We start from the raw sequence: 18296 nt of genomic DNA, 5'->3' as shown, positions 1-18296 counted from the left end.
CCAATGCTCTTTCACCGGAAACAAGGGCCTTGCAAAAAGACACTGCCCGAACGGCTTCCTTAAGTCCTGGACCAAGACACTTCCAGTATTCTTAATCAGTGACTGGGTTACAAATGAAGTTCCCCTTTAGCCTCATGATGCCAGGTCCAGCAGAGGAAACGCAGGCCAAAAAATAAGGTAGAATCCACTCTGGATTATAGGCAAGAGAAGATCAAGCAGCGTGTGCCAGTCGCAGATTGTTTACGGGAGCCCAGGTAAGCTACCACAGACAAGGTTCTATGGCAGGAAACAGTTGGTCAAACAATCACCTTCAGCCACCTTTATTTCTGGTGCAGATTCCAAGAGCCTCGAGGGGGGAGGTTGGCTTCCATTCCCCTAGGACATTTCATCTCTCTGGTCCAGTGAGCGTTCCTGGCAGATGTGCATAAAGACTGCCCAATCAGAAGCTCAAGGACCTCAAAGCGCCCGAACAGGGACTTGAACCCTGGACCATCAGATTAAAAGTCTCATGCTCTACCGACTGAGCTATCCGGGCTCTGAAAAATCCACCACCAGAAGAGTCCAAAGCTGTTTGAATCTTGACATCTATGGTGGAAAAAGAGCATTCAGCCTGAAAGCACAAGTATTTGGCTTGCCCAGGCTGGCCAATCGTCCTTTCCCGTTTCATTTTCTAGGACAGGTTGAAGATAAAAGGGAGAATCTAACCTGTAAGCATGCAGATAGGGTCCAGTCCAGTTTCTGGCTTACTTTTACCTACAGGCCAATGCTCTTTCACCGGAAACAAGGGCCTTGCAAAAAGACACTGCCCGAACGGCTTCCTTAAGTCCTGGACCAAGACACTTCCAGTATTCTTAATCAGTGACTGGGTTACAAATGAAGTTCCCCTTTAGCCTCATGATGCCAGGTCCAGCAGAGGAAACGCAGGCCAAAAAATAAGGTAGAATCCACTCTGGATTATAGGCAAGAGAAGATCAAGCAGCGTGTGCCAGTCGCAGATTGTTTACGGGAGCCCAGGTAAGCTACCACAGACAAGGTTCTATGGCAGGAAACAGTTGGTCAAACAATCACCTTCAGCCACCTTTATTTCTGGTGCAGATTCCAAGAGCCTCGAGGGGGGAGGTTGGCTTCCCTTCCCCTAGGACATTTCATCTCTCTGGTCCAGTGAGCGTTCCTGGCAGATGTGCATAAAGACTGCCCAATCAGAAGCTCAAGGACCTCAAAGCGCCCGAACAGGGACTTGAACCCTGGACCATCAGATTAAAAGTCTCATGCTCTACCGACTGAGCTATCCGGGCTCTGAAAAATCCACCACCAGAAGAGTCCAAAGCTGTTTGAATCTTGACATCTATGGTGGAAAAAGAGCATTCAGCCTGAAAGCACAAGTATTTGGCTTGCCCAGGCTGGCCAATCGTCCTTTCCCGTTTCATTTTCTAGGACAGGTTGAAGATAAAAGGGAGAATCTAACCTGTAAGCATGCAGATAGGGTCCAGTCCAGTTTCTGGCTTACTTTTACCTACAGGCCAATGCTCTTTCACCGGAAACAAGGGCCTTGCAAAAAGACACTGCCCGAACGGCTTCCTTAAGTCCTGGACCAAGACACTTCCAGTATTCTTAATCAGTGACTGGGTTACAAATGAAGTTCCCCTTTAGCCTCATGATGCCAGGTCCAGCAGAGGAAACGCAGGCCAAAAAATAAGGTAGAATCCACTCTGGATTATAGGCAAGAGAAGATCAAGCAGCGTGTGCCAGTCGCAGATTGTTTACGGGAGCCCAGGTAAGCTACCACAGACAAGGTTCTATGGCAGGAAACAGTTGGTCAAACAATCACCTTCAGCCACCTTTATTTCTGGTGCAGATTCCAAGAGCCTCGAGGGGGGAGGTTGGCTTCCCGTCCCCTAGGACATTTCATCTCTCTGGTCCAGTGAGCGTTCCTGGCAGATGTGCATAAAGACTGCCCAATCAGAAGCTCAAGGACCTCAAAGCACCCGAACAGGGACTTGAACCCTGGACCCTCAGATTAAAAGTCTGATGCTCTACCGACTGAGCTATCCGGGCTCTGAAAAATCCCCCACCAGAAGAGTCCAAAGCTGTTTGAATCTTGACATCTATGGTGGAAAAAGAGCATTCAGCCTGAAAGCACAAGTATTTGGCTTGCCCAGGCTGGCCAATCGTCCTCTCCCGTTTCATTTTCTAGGACAGGTTGAAGATAAAAGGGAGAATCTAACCTGTAAGCATGCAGATAGGGTCCAGTCCAGTTTCTGGCTTACTTTTACCTACAGGCCAATGCTCTTTCACCGGAAACAAGGGCCTTGCAAAAAGACACTGCCCGAACGGCTTCCTTAAGTCCTGGACCAAGACACTTCCAGTATTCTTAATCAGTGACTGGGTTACAAATGAAGTTCCCCTTTAGCCTCATGATGCCAGGTCCAGCAGAGGAAACGCAGGCCAAAAAATAAGGTAGAATCCACTCTGGATTATAGGCAAGAGAAGATCAAGCAGCGTGTGCCAGTCGCAGATTGTTTACGGGAGCCCAGGTAAGCTACCACAGACAAGGTTCTATGGCAGGAAACAGTTGGTCAAACAATCACCTTCAGCCACCTTTATTTCTGGTGCAGATTCCAAGAGCCTCGAGGGGGGAGGTTGGCTTCCCTTCCCCTAGGACATTTCATCTCTCTGGTCCAGTGAGCGTTCCTGGCAGATGTGCATAAAGACTGCCCAATCAGAAGCTCAAGGACCTCAAAGCGCCCGAACAGGGACTTGAACCCTGGACCCTCAGATTAAAAGTCTGATGCTCTACCGACTGAGCTATCCGGGCTCTGAAAAATCCACCACCAGAAGAGTCCAAAGCTGTTTGAATCTTGACATCTATGGTAGAAAAAGAGCATTCAGCCTGAAAGCACAAGTATTTGGCTTGCCCAGGCTGGCCAATCGTCCTTTCCCGTTTCATTTTCTAGGACAGGTTGAAGATAAAAGGGAGAATCTAACCTGTAAGCATGCAGATAGGGTCCAGTCCAGTTTCTGGCTTACTTTTACCTACAGGCCAATGCTCTTTCACCGGAAACAAGGGCCTTGCAAAAAGACACTGCCCGAACGGCTTCCTTAAGTCCTGGACCAAGACACTTCCAGTATTCTTAATCAGTGACTGGGTTACAAATGAAGTTCCCCTTTAGCCTCATGATGCCAGGTCCAGCAGAGGAAACGCAGGCCAAAAAATAATGTAGAATCCACTCTGGATTATAGGCAAGAGAAGATCAAGCAGCGTGTGCCAGTCGCAGATTGTTTACGGGAGCCCAGGTAAGCTACCACAGACAAGGTTCTATGGCAGGAAACAGTTGGTCAAACAATCACCTTCAGCCACCTTTATTTCTGGTGCAGATTCCAAGAGCCTCGAGGGGGGAGGTTGGCTTCCCGTCCCCTAGGACATTTCATCTCTCTGGTCCAGTGAGCGTTCCTGGCAGATGTGCATAAAGACTGCCCAATCAGAAGCTCAAGGACCTCAAAGCGCCCGAACAGGGACTTGAACCCTGGACCCTCAGATTAAAAGTCTGATGCTCTACCGACTGAGCTATCCGGGCTCTGAAAAATCCCCCACCAGAAGAGTCCAAAGCTGTTTGAATCTTGACATCTATGGTGGAAAAAGAGCATTCAGCCTGAAAGCACAAGTATTTGGCTTGCCCAGGCTGGCCAATCGTCCTCTCCCGTTTCATTTTCTAGGACAGGTTGAAGATAAAAGGGAGAATCTAACCTGTAAGCATGCAGATAGGGTCCAGTCCAGTTTCTGGCTTACTTTTACCTACAGGCCAATGCTCTTTCACCGGAAACAAGGGCCTTGCAAAAAGACACTGCCCGAACGGCTTCCTTAAGTCCTGGACCAAGACACTTCCAGTATTCTTAATCAGTGACTGGGTTACAAATGAAGTTCCCCTTTAGCCTCATGATGCCAGGTCCAGCAGAGGAAACGCAGGCCAAAAAATAAGGTAGAATCCACTCTGGATTATAGGCAAGAGAAGATCAAGCAGCGTGTGCCAGTCGCAGATTGTTTACGGGAGCCCAGGTAAGCTACCACAGACAAGGTTCTATGGCAGGAAACAGTTGGTCAAACAATCACCTTCAGCCACCTTTATTTCTGGTGCAGATTCCAAGAGCCTCGAGGGGGGAGGTTGGCTTCCCTTCCCCTAGGACATTTCATCTCTCTGGTCCAGTGAGCGTTCCTGGCAGATGTGCATAAAGACTGCCCAATCAGAAGCTCAAGGACCTCAAAGCGCCCGAACAGGGACTTGAACCCTGGACCCTCAGATTAAAAGTCTCATGCTCTACCGACTGAGCTATCCGGGCTCTGAAAAATCCACCACCAGAAGAGTCCAAAGCTGTTTGAATCTTGACATCTATGGTGGAAAAAGAGCATTCAGCCTGAAAGCACAAGTATTTGGCTTGCCCAGGCTGGCCAATCGTCCTTTCCCGTTTCATTTTCTAGGACAGGTTGAAGATAAAAGGGAGAATCTAACCTGTAAGCATGCAGATAGGGTCCAGTCCAGTTTCTGGCTTACTTTTACCTACAGGCCAATGCTCTTTCACCGGAAACAAGGGCCTTGCAAAAAGACACTGCCCGAACGGCTTCCTTAAGTCCTGGATCAAGACACTTCCAGTATTCTTAATCAGTGACTGGGTTACAAATGAAGTTCCCCTTTAGCCTCATGATGCCAGGTCCAGCAGAGGAAACGCAGGCCAAAAAATAAGGTAGAATCCACTCTGGATTATAGGCAAGAGAAGATCAAGCAGCGTGTGCCAGTCGCAGATTGTTTACGGGAGCCCAGGTAAGCTACCACAGACAAGGTTCTATGGCAGGAAACAGTTGGTCAAACAATCACCTTCAGCCACCTTTATTTCTGGTGCAGATTCCAAGAGCCTCGAGGGGGGAGGTTGGCTTCCCGTCCCCTAGGACATTTCATCTCTCTGGTCCAGTGAGCGTTCCTGGCAGATGTTCATAAAGACTGCCCAATCAGAAGCTCAAGGACCTCAAAGCGCCCGAACAGGGACTTGAACCCTGGACCCTCAGATTAAAAGTCTGATGCTCTACCGACTGAGCTATCTGGGCTCTGAAAAATCCACCACCAGAAGAGTCCAAAGCTGTTTGAATCTTGACATCTATGGTGGAAAAAGAGCATTCAGCCTGAAAGCACAAGTATTTGGCTTGCCCAGGCTGGCCAATCGTCCTCTCCCGTTTCATTTTCTAGGACAGGTTGAAGATAAAAGGGAGAATCTAACCTGTAAGCATGCAGATAGGGTCCAGTCCAGTTTCTGGCTTACTTTTACCTACAGGCCAATGTTCTTTCACCGGAAACAAGGGCCTTGCAAAAAGACACTGCCCGAACGGCTTCCTTAAGTCCTGGACCAAGACACTTCCAGTATTCTTAATCAGTGACTGGGTTACAAATGAAGTTCCCCTTTAGCCTCATGATGCCAGGTCCAGCAGAGGAAACGCAGGCCAAAAAATAAGGTAGAATCCACTCTGGATTATAGGCAAGAGAAGATCAAGCAGCGTGTGCCAGTCGCAGATTGTTTACGGGAGCCCAGGTAAGCTACCACAGACAAGGTTCTATGGCAGGAAACAGTTGGTCAAACAATCACCTTCAGCCACCTTTATTTCTGGTGCAGATTCCAAGAGCCTCGAGGGGGGAGGTTGGCTTCCCGTCCCCTAGGACATTTCATCTCTCTGGTCCAGTGAGCGTTCCTGGCAGATGTTCATAAAGACTGCCCAATCAGAAGCTCAAGGACCTCAAAGCGCCCGAACAGGGACTTGAACCCTGGACCCTCAGATTAAAAGTCTGATGCTCTACCGACTGAGCTATCTGGGCTCTGAAAAATCCGCCACCAGAAGAGTCCAAAGCTGTTTGAATCTTGACATCTATGGTGGAAAAAGAGCATTCAGCCTGAAAGCACAAGTATTTGGCTTGCCCAGGCTGGCCAATCGTCCTCTCCCGTTTCATTTTCTAGGACAGGTTGAAGATAAAAGGGAGAATCTAACCTGTAAGCATGCAGATAGGGTCCAGTCCAGTTTCTGGCTTACTTTTACCTACAGGCCAATGTTCTTTCACCGGAAACAAGGGCCTTGCAAAAAGACACTGCCCGAACGGCTTCCTTAAGTCCTGGACCAAGACACTTCCAGTATTCTTAATCAGTGACTGGGTTACAAATGAAGTTCCCCTTTAGCCTCATGATGCCAGGTCCAGCAGAGGAAACGCAGGCCAAAAAATAAGGTAGAATCCACTCTGGATTATAGGCAAGAGAAGATCAAGCAGCGTGTGCCAGTCGCAGATTGTTTACGGGAGCCCAGGTAAGCTACCACAGACAAGGTTCTATGGCAGGAAACAGTTGGTCAAACAATCACCTTCAGCCACCTTTATTTCTGGTGCAGATTCCAAGAGCCTCGAGGGGGGAGGTTGGCTTCCCTTCCCCTAGGACATTTCATCTCTCTGGTCCAGTGAGCGTTCCTGGCAGATGTGCATAAAGACTGCCCAATCAGAAGCTCAAGGACCTCAAAGCGCCCGAACAGGGACTTGAACCCTGGACCCTCAGATTAAAAGTCTGATGCTCTACCGACTGAGCTATCCGGGCTCTGAAAAATCCGCCACCAGAAGAGTCCAAAGCTGTTTGAATCTTGACATCTATGGTGGAAAAAGAGCATTCAGCCTGAAAGCACAAGTATTTGGCTTGCCCAGGCTGGCCAATCGTCCTCTCCCGTTTCATTTTCTAGGACAGGTTGAAGATAAAAGGGAGAATCTAACCTGTAAGCATGCAGATAGGGTCCAGTCCAGTTTCTGGCTTACTTTTACCTACAGGCCAATGTTCTTTCACCGGAAACAAGGGCCTTGCAAAAAGACACTGCCCGAACGGCTTCCTTAAGTCCTGGACCAAGACACTTCCAGTATTCTTAATCAGTGACTGGGTTACAAATGAAGTTCCCCTTTAGCCTCATGATGCCAGGTCCAGCAGAGGAAACGCAGGCCAAAAAATAAGGTAGAATCCACTCTGGATTATAGGCAAGAGAAGATCAAGCAGCGTGTGCCAGTCGCAGATTGTTTACGGGAGCCCAGGTAAGCTACCACAGACAAGGTTCTATGGCAGGAAACAGTTGGTCAAACAATCACCTTCAGCCACCTTTATTTCTGGTGCAGATTCCAAGAGCCTCGAGGGGGGAGGTTGGCTTCCCGTCCCCTAGGACATTTCATCTCTCTGGTCCAGTGAGCGTTCCTGGCAGATGTTCATAAAGACTGCCCAATCAGAAGCTCAAGGACCTCAAAGCGCCCGAACAGGGACTTGAACCCTGGACCCTCAGATTAAAAGTCTGATGCTCTACCGACTGAGCTATCTGGGCTCTGAAAAATCCACCACCAGAAGAGTCCAAAGCTGTTTGAATCTTGACATCTATGGTGGAAAAAGAGCATTCAGCCTGAAAGCACAAGTATTTGGCTTGCCCAGGCTGGCCAATCGTCCTCTCCCGTTTCATTTTCTAGGACAGGTTGAAGATAAAAGGGAGAATCTAACCTGTAAGCATGCAGATAGGGTCCAGTCCAGTTTCTGGCTTACTTTTACCTACAGGCCAATGTTCTTTCACCGGAAACAAGGGCCTTGCAAAAAGACACTGCCCGAACGGCTTCCTTAAGTCCTGGACCAAGACACTTCCAGTATTCTTAATCAGTGACTGGGTTACAAATGAAGTTCCCCTTTAGCCTCATGATGCCAGGTCCAGCAGAGGAAACGCAGGCCAAAAAATAAGGTAGAATCCACTCTGGATTATAGGCAAGAGAAGATCAAGCAGCGTGTGCCAGTCGCAGATTGTTTACGGGAGCCCAGGTAAGCTACCACAGACAAGGTTCTATGGCAGGAAACAGTTGGTCAAACAATCACCTTCAGCCACCTTTATTTCTGGTGCAGATTCCAAGAGCCTCGAGGGGGGAGGTTGGCTTCCCTTCCCCTAGGACATTTCATCTCTCTGGTCCAGTGAGCGTTCCTGGCAGATGTGCATAAAGACTGCCCAATCAGAAGCTCAAGGACCTCAAAGCGCCCGAACAGGGACTTGAACCCTGGACCCTCAGATTAAAAGTCTGATGCTCTACCGACTGAGCTATCCGGGCTCTGAAAAATCCACCACCAGAAGAGTCCAAAGCTGTTTGAATCTTGACATCTATGGTGGAAAAAGAGCATTCAGCCTGAAAGCACAAGTATTTGGCTTGCCCAGGCTGGCCAATCGTCCTTTCCCGTTTCATTTTCTAGGACAGGTTGAAGATAAAAGGGAGAATCTAACCTGTAAGCATGCAGATAGGGTCCAGTCCAGTTTCTGGCTTACTTTTACCTACAGGCCAATGCTCTTTCACCGGAAACAAGGGCCTTGCAAAAAGACACTGCCCGAACGGCTTCCTTAAGTCCTGGACCAAGACACTTCCAGTATTCTTAATCAGTGACTGGGTTACAAATGAAGTTCCCCTTTAGCCTCATGATGCCAGGTCCAGCAGAGGAAACGCAGGCCAAAAAATAAGGTAGAATCCACTCTGGATTATAGGCAAGAGAAGATCAAGCAGCGTGTGCCAGTCGCAGATTGTTTACGGGAGCCCAGGTAAGCTACCACAGACAAGGTTCTATGGCAGGAAACAGTTGGTCAAACAATCACCTTCAGCCACCTTTATTTCTGGTGCAGATTCCAAGAGCCTCGAGGGGGGAGGTTGGCTTCCCGTCCCCTAGGACATTTCATCTCTCTGGTCCAGTGAGCGTTCCTGGCAGATGTTCATAAAGACTGCCCAATCAGAAGCTCAAGGACCTCAAAGCGCCCGAACAGGGACTTGAACCCTGGACCCTCAGATTAAAAGTCTGATGCTCTACCGACTGAGCTATCTGGGCTCTGAAAAATCCACCACCAGAAGAGTCCAAAGCTGTTTGAATCTTGACATCTATGGTGGAAAAAGAGCATTCAGCCTGAAAGCACAAGTATTTGGCTTGCCCAGGCTGGCCAATCGTCCTCTCCCGTTTCATTTTCTAGGACAGGTTGAAGATAAAAGGGAGAATCTAACCTGTAAGCATGCAGATAGGGTCCAGTCCAGTTTCTGGCTTACTTTTACCTACAGGCCAATGTTCTTTCACCGGAAACAAGGGCCTTGCAAAAAGACACTGCCCGAACGGCTTCCTTAAGTCCTGGACCAAGACACTTCCAGTATTCTTAATCAGTGACTGGGTTACAAATGAAGTTCCCCTTTAGCCTCATGATGCCAGGTCCAGCAGAGGAAACGCAGGCCAAAAAATAAGGTAGAATCCACTCTGGATTATAGGCAAGAGAAGATCAAGCAGCGTGTGCCAGTCGCAGATTGTTTACGGGAGCCCAGGTAAGCTACCACAGACAAGGTTCTATGGCAGGAAACAGTTGGTCAAACAATCACCTTCAGCCACCTTTATTTCTGGTGCAGATTCCAAGAGCCTCGAGGGGGGAGGTTGGCTTCCCGTCCCCTAGGACATTTCATCTCTCTGGTCCAGTGAGCGTTCCTGGCAGATGTTCATAAAGACTGCCCAATCAGAAGCTCAAGGACCTCAAAGCGCCCGAACAGGGACTTGAACCCTGGACCCTCAGATTAAAAGTCTGATGCTCTACCGACTGAGCTATCTGGGCTCTGAAAAATCCACCACCAGAAGAGTCCAAAGCTGTTTGAATCTTGACATCTATGGTGGAAAAAGAGCATTCAGCCTGAAAGCACAAGTATTTGGCTTGCCCAGGCTGGCCAATCGTCCTCTCCCGTTTCATTTTCTAGGACAGGTTGAAGATAAAAGGGAGAATCTAACCTGTAAGCATGCAGATAGGGTCCAGTCCAGTTTCTGGCTTACTTTTACCTACAGGCCAATGTTCTTTCACCGGAAACAAGGGCCTTGCAAAAAGACACTGCCCGAACGGCTTCCTTAAGTCCTGGACCAAGACACTTCCAGTATTCTTAATCAGTGACTGGGTTACAAATGAAGTTCCCCTTTAGCCTCATGATGCCAGGTCCAGCAGAGGAAACGCAGGCCAAAAAATAAGGTAGAATCCACTCTGGATTATAGGCAAGAGAAGATCAAGCAGCGTGTGCCAGTCGCAGATTGTTTACGGGAGCCCAGGTAAGCTACCACAGACAAGGTTCTATGGCAGGAAACAGTTGGTCAAACAATCACCTTCAGCCACCTTTATTTCTGGTGCAGATTCCAAGAGCCTCGAGGGGGGAGGTTGGCTTCCCTTCCCCTAGGACATTTCATCTCTCTGGTCCAGTGAGCGTTCCTGGCAGATGTGCATAAAGACTGCCCAATCAGAAGCTCAAGGACCTCAAAGCGCCCGAACAGGGACTTGAACCCTGGACCCTCAGATTAAAAGTCTGATGCTCTACTGACTGAGCTATCCGGGCTCTGAAAAATCCACCACCAGAAGAGTCCAAAGCTGTTTGAATCTTGACATCTATGGTGGAAAAAGAGCATTCAGCCTGAAAGCACAAGTATTTGGCTTGCCCAGGCTGGCCAATCGTCCTTTCCCGTTTCATTTTCTAGGACAGGTTGAAGATAAAAGGGAGAATCTAACCTGTAAGCATGCAGATAGGGTCCAGTCCAGTTTCTGGCTTACTTTTACCTACAGGCCAATGCTCTTTCACCGGAAACAAGGGCCTTGCAAAAAGACACTGCCCGAACGGCTTCCTTAAGTCCTGGACCAAGACACTTCCAGTATTCTTAATCAGTGACTGGGTTACAAATGAAGTTCCCCTTTAGCCTCATGATGCCAGGTCCAGCAGAGGAAACGCAGGCCAAAAAATAAGGTAGAATCCACTCTGGATTATAGGCAAGAGAAGATCAAGCAGCGTGTGCCAGTCGCAGATTGTTTACGGGAGCCCAGGTAGAAACGTGTCCCGATAAGCGGGAATCAGGCAGGACATATTAGAAGAGGGTAGCCTGTATCACTGTGCATGTGTTGGCGGGAAAGCCATTTTGTGTACCACATTCCAGTTAGCCTTACTGTAAACTACTGTGAATTGTTAATACTGTTATCCTCCTCCTCCGGCCATTATATCTCACTGTTTAATAAAGCCGGTTTTTGTTTCAGCCTCCTTGTCTGCTGTCCCGTACTTGAAACCTGCATTGCGGTCTCCTATACCTCTGACCGCTACAAGTGGCGTCACGAACAGGATACGGTTACAGAGATGGAGGCGGCTGAAGGCAACGTACCTGATGTTGATGTGAATGCCTTAGGTAATGGTGGAACCCCTACAAGGACCCTCCCTATGGGCATGCTTTTTAACTTGTTGCCAAAATTTGATGGCCAGAACATGTCACTGTCAGACTGGGTGACGAGATTACAGAGCGTTGCTAGAATTTACAATGTCAGCCCAGAGCTACAGGTGGAAATTGCTTTGGCTGCCCTGGAGGGTGAAGCGCGGAAAACTGTTTGCTTACAACCGGAAGCTACGCGCAGTACCTTGAAAGAGATTGTGCGCTTTCTAGAAGAAATATACGGTGAAACAGCTAGTGCGGGCCACCTCCGGGCAAAGTTCTTCTACCGGGTACAGCAGGAAAATGAAGGGGTCTCACAATATGCAACGGCTCTACAGGAAGTACTGGCTGAGATACAGAAAAAAGAGGCAGACGGGATAACCGCCATGGGATCCGCAGACCGGATACTGAGGGAACAATTGATCCTGGGACTCTACAGCTCTCACCTGAGACAAGCCCTACGGGAACGAGTCAGAGTGGACCCTACACTGAATTTTCGGCAAATATTGGCTGAGGCCGTGGAGCGAAGTAAAGAAGAAATTTATGCCTCTGGAGTGATACGGACCCAGACCGCCTCCCTCGGGGTTGCGAAGAATGAAGAGGTCCTGGTTAGAGTGGTGCAGGACCTACAAAGCTCCCTGGGTCTCATGCATGAGAAGTTGACGCAAATAGAGAGACGGATGGATTTGAGCTACCCCCCTGAGGTTGCATATCTGGGGCAACAACAACCTTATCAGACTGCCTCGATGGTTCCTGCACCAGAGCATCCTTACCCACGTATTCCCACCTACCGAGTCCCTCAATATCCTCCAGTGAGCTCGGCCAGTCCAGGCCTACGGGCGCCTCCCGCACACAGACAGAGAGAACAACGCAGAGAGGCTCAGTGCTGGCGGTGTGGAGAAAAAGGACACTTCGCTAGAGAATGCCGGAGGGACCTGCCTAGACGCCCAGAGCCGGCGTTAAACTTCAGGCCCCCGCAGTAATGAGGCACACTGCGGGGGAAGTAGAGTGTCAGGCCACTCAGCACAGCTCCGAACACCTGGTTGCAGGATGTCCCACCATAAGAGCCGAGTTTGAAGGCATTCCAGTCAACTGTTTAGTGGACACCGGATCACAGGTAACGACCATGCCTGAGTCATATTTCAACCGTTACTTTCAAGCACTGGCCAAGCCAGAACAGGGGACATTGATCCGGGTCACAGCAGCTAACCAGCAACAAATCCCTGTCACAGGTGTCGTATGGATGAATGTACGTCTGTGTGGACAGGAAGTTGGAAAAAAAGGTATCCTGCTGGTCCCTGAAACCTTCAAAGAAGATGTACCGGTGATAATGGGCATGAATATCCTGCGAGAGTTGGATCAAATTATGTTCACTAAAAGGGGGCCGGGCTATTGGAAGAATGCCACTCCACACAAACCAACGCAAAAGGCATTTCAACGGTTAATCCGGTTTTGTGGGACACAGAAGAGTGTCCCAGTACATCAGTCTGTAGGAAATATTCGAGTGCCGGGAAGGGCTACCCTTACCCTCCCTCCTGATCGGGAGACTATACTGACTTTGCCCGTGGGAACCTCCCGCAACCTTGAAGGTATGGAGGTGATCATTGAGCCTGAAGGCCTGGGAGAGTTAGGTCAGGATGTCCTAGTGGCCCGGACACTGGCAGTAGTCCAAAATGGACGAGTACCCATAAGAGCTGTAAACGTTGGACAACGGGAAGTCTCTCTGGTGCCAGGAGTGGAACTGGCTCGCGTGTACCTACATCGGGGAGAAGTGCTGAGTCAGGGAGAAGTGACTCTAGCTCCGATAGGCAATTCTGCTTGGACCTTGGCAGTTACTGCAAAGCCTGCAGAGGCACCGACCCCAGAATGGAATGGGACAGTCATCTTGGAACAAATGGAGATAGATGTGAAAGCTCTAAGTCCGGATCATTTACGAGCAGTTGAAACCATGCTGTGGGAGAATCAAGCTGCGTTTGCCCGCAATGCCAATGACTTTGGTTGCACAGATGCTATCACACATGAGATACCGACGGGGGACACTCCCCCAAGCCGAGAGAGATATCGACAGATTCCACCCAAGTTGTATCAAGAGGTGAAGACATTGCTGAAACAGATGATCGATTCAGGAGTGGTTCGGGGTAGTCAAAGTCCCTGGGCAGCCCCAGTGGTGCTTGTCAAGAAGAAGGATGGCACCATTCGATTTTGTGTGGATTACCGGAGATTGAATGCGTGCACAGTGCGGGACTCATATCCTCTGCCTCGCATCGAAGAGTCCCTAACAGCCCTAGGGCGGGCTAAATACTTCTCCACCTTGGATTTAGCAAGTGGATACTGGCAGGTACCGGTGGCTGAACAAGACAAGGAAAAGACAGCATTCATACTTCCCATGGGTCTGTTTGAATTTAATAGGATGCCATTTGGGCTGTCTAATGCCCCAGGAACCTTTCAGAGGCTGATGGAAAAATGTCTGGGAGATCTAAATTTTGAAGCTACCCTGATATACTTGGATGATATTATAGTGTACTCTGCTACTTTTGAAGAACACTTGGCCCGATTAGGACAGGTACTTGAGCGACTGCGGGCCCATGGCCTGAAGATAAAGCCAAAGAAGTGTCATCTCTTCAAGAAGGAGATCGAGTACTTAGGCCATACGGTGTCCAAAGACGGGGTGCTGCCATCCCAAAATAAAGTGGCTGCCATTCAACAATGGCCGGAGCCTAGAACGCTGCGTGAGTTGAAGGCCTTCCTTGGTCTGACTGGTTACTACCGGCGGTTCATCAAAGACTATGCAAAGATAGCGGGCCCTCTGAATGAGATTTTGAGAGGAACTGCTGGGCAATCCAAGAGTCAAAGTGTTCCCTGGGGACAGAAGCAAGAGGAGGCCTTCCTGACCTTGAAAGAGGCTCTGACATCGGCCCCCATCTTGGCTTATGCTGATTTTGACAAACCATTCTTCTTATCTACTGACGGTAGTCTCTACGGACTCGGGGCAGTGTTGTCACAGATGCAGGACGGACACGAAAGAGTGATTGCCTATGCCAGTAGGTCCCTGCGGGATACGGAGCGAAACCCTCATAACTATAGTTCCTTCCGGCTAGAGCTCCTTGCCCTGGTGTGGGCCATGACAGAGAAGTTTGCCGGTTACCTTACAGGGGCTAAAATCTTTGTACGGACTGATAACAATCCCCTGGCCCATCTGGATACTGCTAGACTGGGAGCCCTGGAGCAACGTTGGGCAGCTCGCCTTGCAAAGTATGACTTCTCAATTCGCTATCGCTCTGCTACAGAGAATACCAATGCTGATGGTCTGTCGAGGGTTACTTTTGAAACTCCATTGGGAGAGCTTGATGAACAAAAGGAAGAGGATGAAATTCCAGACTTCCGCAAGTTTACACCTCCAGCAGTCGCAGCACAGACAAGCGGGGAGGCCCGGTCCCTGCCTAAGGCATTAGCAAGAACTAATGAGGAATGGGGGCGAATACAAGATGAAGACATTGGACTGTGACAGATAAAAGGTTGGGTGGCTCGGCAAAGGAAACCAGACAGAGAGGAAAGGGCTGATCTTGATGCTGAGATGAAGTCAATTCTACATCAATGGGACAGACTAGAGGTTCATGGAGCTGTTCTATACCGCAAGTGGCAGCAGCCTGCCGATCTGGAGGCAAGATGGCAGGTTGTCATACCAAGGAGTCTGGCACTAGAGATAGCCAGGGAAGCTCATGAATTTGGAGCTCATTTCGGGCCAGTCAAAACTTACCAGTGGCTGCAGCGTTATGTGTATTGTCCACGACTGGAGGTCGTAGTTGAAGAAGTCTGCCGACAGTGTAGAGTGTGTGAGCTTACTAAAAGCACAGAGCAGAGGGCACCCATACAGCCCATACAGACCAAGGAACCGCTGGAGGTATTGCTGATAGATTATCTCCTCGTGGGACAGTCAGCCAGAGGCCCACAATACTGCCTGGTCATGATTGACCACTTCTCCAAGTTTGCAGTGGTCACTCCAACTCGGGACCAGACGGCTGAGTCTGCAGCTCGGGCCATCTGTCAAGATTTCATCCGGGTCTATGGATGCCCGAAACGGATTCACTCAGATCAAGGAGCATGCTTTCAAGGGAAAGTGATGGAGGAGTTACACCGACTGTATGGCATTGGAAAATCCAGGACAACTCCATATCATCCCCAAGGGAATGGGGCCTGTGAGCGCTTTAATCGGACTCTGCTTCAGATGCTGAGGACCTTAGAGGAGGACAAAAAGACACACTGGCCAGACTATCTGCCTGAATTAGTCTGGGCCTACAATAATCGTGTCCACACTACCACCGGCTATACCCCATACATGCTACTGTTCGGTAGAGCCGGACGAGAAATTGTCGAATTGAATTTGGAACAGCCAGAAGATGTGATAGAGCGATCAACCACCTCATGGGTGAAAGAACACCGCAAGCGACTCCAGACCATCTGCCGGTTAGTAGGCCAGAGATTGCAAGAAAAGACTTATACTGACCGTCCTCCCATCCAAGAGATTCCGTTGCAACCTGGAGACCGGGTGCTGGTTCGAGAGAAACGGCCCAGAGGCAAGTTGAGTGAGCGTTGGGAGGTACAGCCGTACAAAGTGATCAAGAGAGTGTATCCCAATGGTCCAGTTTACGAAGTTCGTGTTGAGAATGGGGAGTCGGCTTCAAGGGTTCTACATAGGAATATGCTACGGCCATGTCGGTCAGAAGATCGGATACCTGCACAGAGGACACCACTCCCTGCCCCTTCCTCAGAATTTGTCATTTCCGATGGGAATAATATTGAAGACTGGTGGATTGTTCCTGACTCTGCACGTGATGAAGCCCCTGTTATAGAACCAGTACCAGCTCCAAGGGAGGAAGGACAAGTCCTAACAGAAAGACAAGACCTTCGGAGATCTAGTAGGTCTACTGCAGGGGTTCCACCAAACAGGTACAATGCTGATCAGTTTATTTGGTCTAACTGTATGTATTATGAACAATGTTGTGCTGCCGTTAAAGATTGATTTAACCCTTTTCTTCCCCATGGACTATATAGCAAGGCCGAGGACGGCCACCTTTAAGCGGGGAGGCATGTAGGGGTCAGCCCCTAGGATTACTGAACTATATTGCACTGTGTTCCATCTATAATATATACAGCCTGCTATTTCCAGTTTAGCCACAAGATGTCACTGTTGCTGCCGACCCTTCAGAGGAGAGGAAACAGGAAGTGGCAGTGAGAGAGAACTGTGAGGAGTGTGTGGGCAGCTGAGGGATTCCTGTGCGGAGCTGAGGAAAAGTCAAGTCTGCCCTGAGGAGAGGGAGACTTTGTGTGGATAAAGAGTCGCAGTATCCAGCTAAAGATCGGGCATCTCGGGCAGAGAGAGAGAGCTGTGGTGATTTTGGGCCGCATCTGTGTTCATCCATCCGTCCCAGACGGGCAAGCTGCAGCACTAGGAACTGGACTTCACCTGCCTCATGAAGGAGGCCAAGACAAGGGACCCTCCAGCTGTCTAACAAACTGTGAGTGAGCACCGGTGCTGGATTGTGATAGGGAATAGTACAGTCCCTACTGAGATAGTACGTTGTAGAAACGTGTCCCGATAAGCGGGAATCAGGCAGGACATATTAGAAGAGGGTAGCCTGTATCACTGTGCATGTGTTGGCGGGAAAGCCATTTTGTGTACCACATTCCAGTTAGCCTTACTGTAAACTACTGTGAATTGTTAATACTGTTATCCTCCTCCTCCGGCCATTATATCTCACTGTTTAATAAAGCCGGTTTTTGTTTCAGCCTCCTTGTCTGCTGTCCCGTACTTGAAACCTGCATTGCGGTCTCCTATACCTCTGACCGCTACACTACCACAGACAAGGTTCTATGGCAGGAAACAGTTGGTCAAACAATCACCTTCAGCCACCTTTATTTCTGGTGCAGATTCCAAGAGCCTCGAGGGGGGAGGTTGGCTTCCCTTCCCCTAGGACATTTCATCTCTCTGGTCCAGTGAGCGTTCCTGGCAGATGTGCATAAAGACTGCCCAATCAGAAGCTCAAGGACCTCAATGCGCCCGAACAGGGACTTGAACCCTGGACCCTCAGATTAAAAGTCTGATGCTCTACCGACTGAGCTATCCGGGCTCTGAAAAATCCACCACCAGAAGAGTCCAAAGCTGTTTGAATCTTGACATCTATGGTGGAAAAAGAGCATTCAGCCTGAAAGCACAAGTATTTGGCTTGCCCAGGCTGGCCAATCGTCCTTTCCCGTTTCATTTTCTAGGACAGGTTGAAGATAAAAGGGAGAATCTAACCTGTAAGCATGCAGATAGGGTCCAGTCCAGTTTCTGGCTTACTTTTACCTACAGGCCAATGCTCTTTCACCGGAAACAAGGGCCTTGCAAAAAGACACTGCCCGAACGGCTTCCTTAAGTCCTGGACCAAGACACTTCCAGTATTCTTAATCAGTGACTGGGTTACAAATGAAGTTCCCCTTTAGCCTCATGATGCCAGGTCCAGCAGAGGAAACGCAGGCCAAAAAATAATGTAGAATCCACTCTGGATTATAGGCAAGAGAAGATCAAGCAGCGTGTGCCAGTCGCAGATTGTTTACGGGAGCCCAGGTAAGCTACCACAGACAAGGTTCTATGGCAGGAAACAGTTGGTCAAACAATCACCTTCAGCCACCTTTATTTCTGGTGCAGATTCCAAGAGCCTCGAGGGGGGAGGTTGGCTTCCCTTCCCCTAGGACATTTCATCTCTCTGGTCCAGTGAGCGTTCCTGGCAGATGTGCATAAAGACTGCCCAATCAGAAGCTCAAGGACCTCAAAGCGCCCGAACAGGGACTTGAACCCTGGACCCTCAGATTAAAAGTCTGATGCTCTACCGACTGAGCTATCCGGGCTCTGAAAAATCCACCACCAGAAGAGTCCAAAGCTGTTTGAATTTTGACATCTATGGTGGAAAAAGAGCATTCAGCCTGAAAGCACAAGTATTTGGCTTGCCCAGGCTGGCCAATCGTCCTTTCCCGTTTCATTTTCTAGG

At 49.3% G+C, this 18296-nt stretch overlaps 6 non-coding genes across 6 annotated transcripts; all 6 read right to left on the bottom strand.

Moving 5' to 3' along the window:
• Positions 1-2742: 2742 nt before the first annotated feature.
• Positions 2743-2815, bottom strand: TRNAK-UUU (transfer RNA lysine (anticodon UUU)). Its single transcript has one exon. It is a non-coding gene; the product is annotated as a tRNA-Lys (tRNA).
• A 687-nt stretch (positions 2816-3502) lies between these two features.
• Positions 3503-3575, bottom strand: TRNAK-UUU (transfer RNA lysine (anticodon UUU)). The gene has a single exon. It is a non-coding gene; the product is annotated as a tRNA-Lys (tRNA).
• Positions 3576-6542: 2967 nt separating this feature from the next.
• TRNAK-UUU (transfer RNA lysine (anticodon UUU)) lies at positions 6543-6615 on the bottom strand. Its single transcript has one exon. It is a non-coding gene; the product is annotated as a tRNA-Lys (tRNA).
• A 1447-nt stretch (positions 6616-8062) lies between these two features.
• TRNAK-UUU (transfer RNA lysine (anticodon UUU)) lies at positions 8063-8135 on the bottom strand. The gene has a single exon. It is a non-coding gene; the product is annotated as a tRNA-Lys (tRNA).
• A 9188-nt stretch (positions 8136-17323) lies between these two features.
• TRNAK-UUU (transfer RNA lysine (anticodon UUU)) lies at positions 17324-17396 on the bottom strand. The gene has a single exon. It is a non-coding gene; the product is annotated as a tRNA-Lys (tRNA).
• A 687-nt stretch (positions 17397-18083) lies between these two features.
• TRNAK-UUU (transfer RNA lysine (anticodon UUU)) lies at positions 18084-18156 on the bottom strand. Its single transcript has one exon. It is a non-coding gene; the product is annotated as a tRNA-Lys (tRNA).
• Positions 18157-18296: the final 140 nt, after the last annotated feature.

The sequence above is a fragment of the Lithobates pipiens genome, unplaced genomic scaffold (genome assembly GCF_037356315.1).
Source record: "Lithobates pipiens isolate NorthernLeopardFrog02 unplaced genomic scaffold, aLitPip1_a1.2 Scaffold_8, whole genome shotgun sequence".
In the NCBI taxonomy this organism is placed as follows: domain Eukaryota; kingdom Metazoa; phylum Chordata; class Amphibia; order Anura; family Ranidae; genus Lithobates; species Lithobates pipiens.
This window is presented reverse-complemented; position numbering and strand designations above follow the sequence as displayed.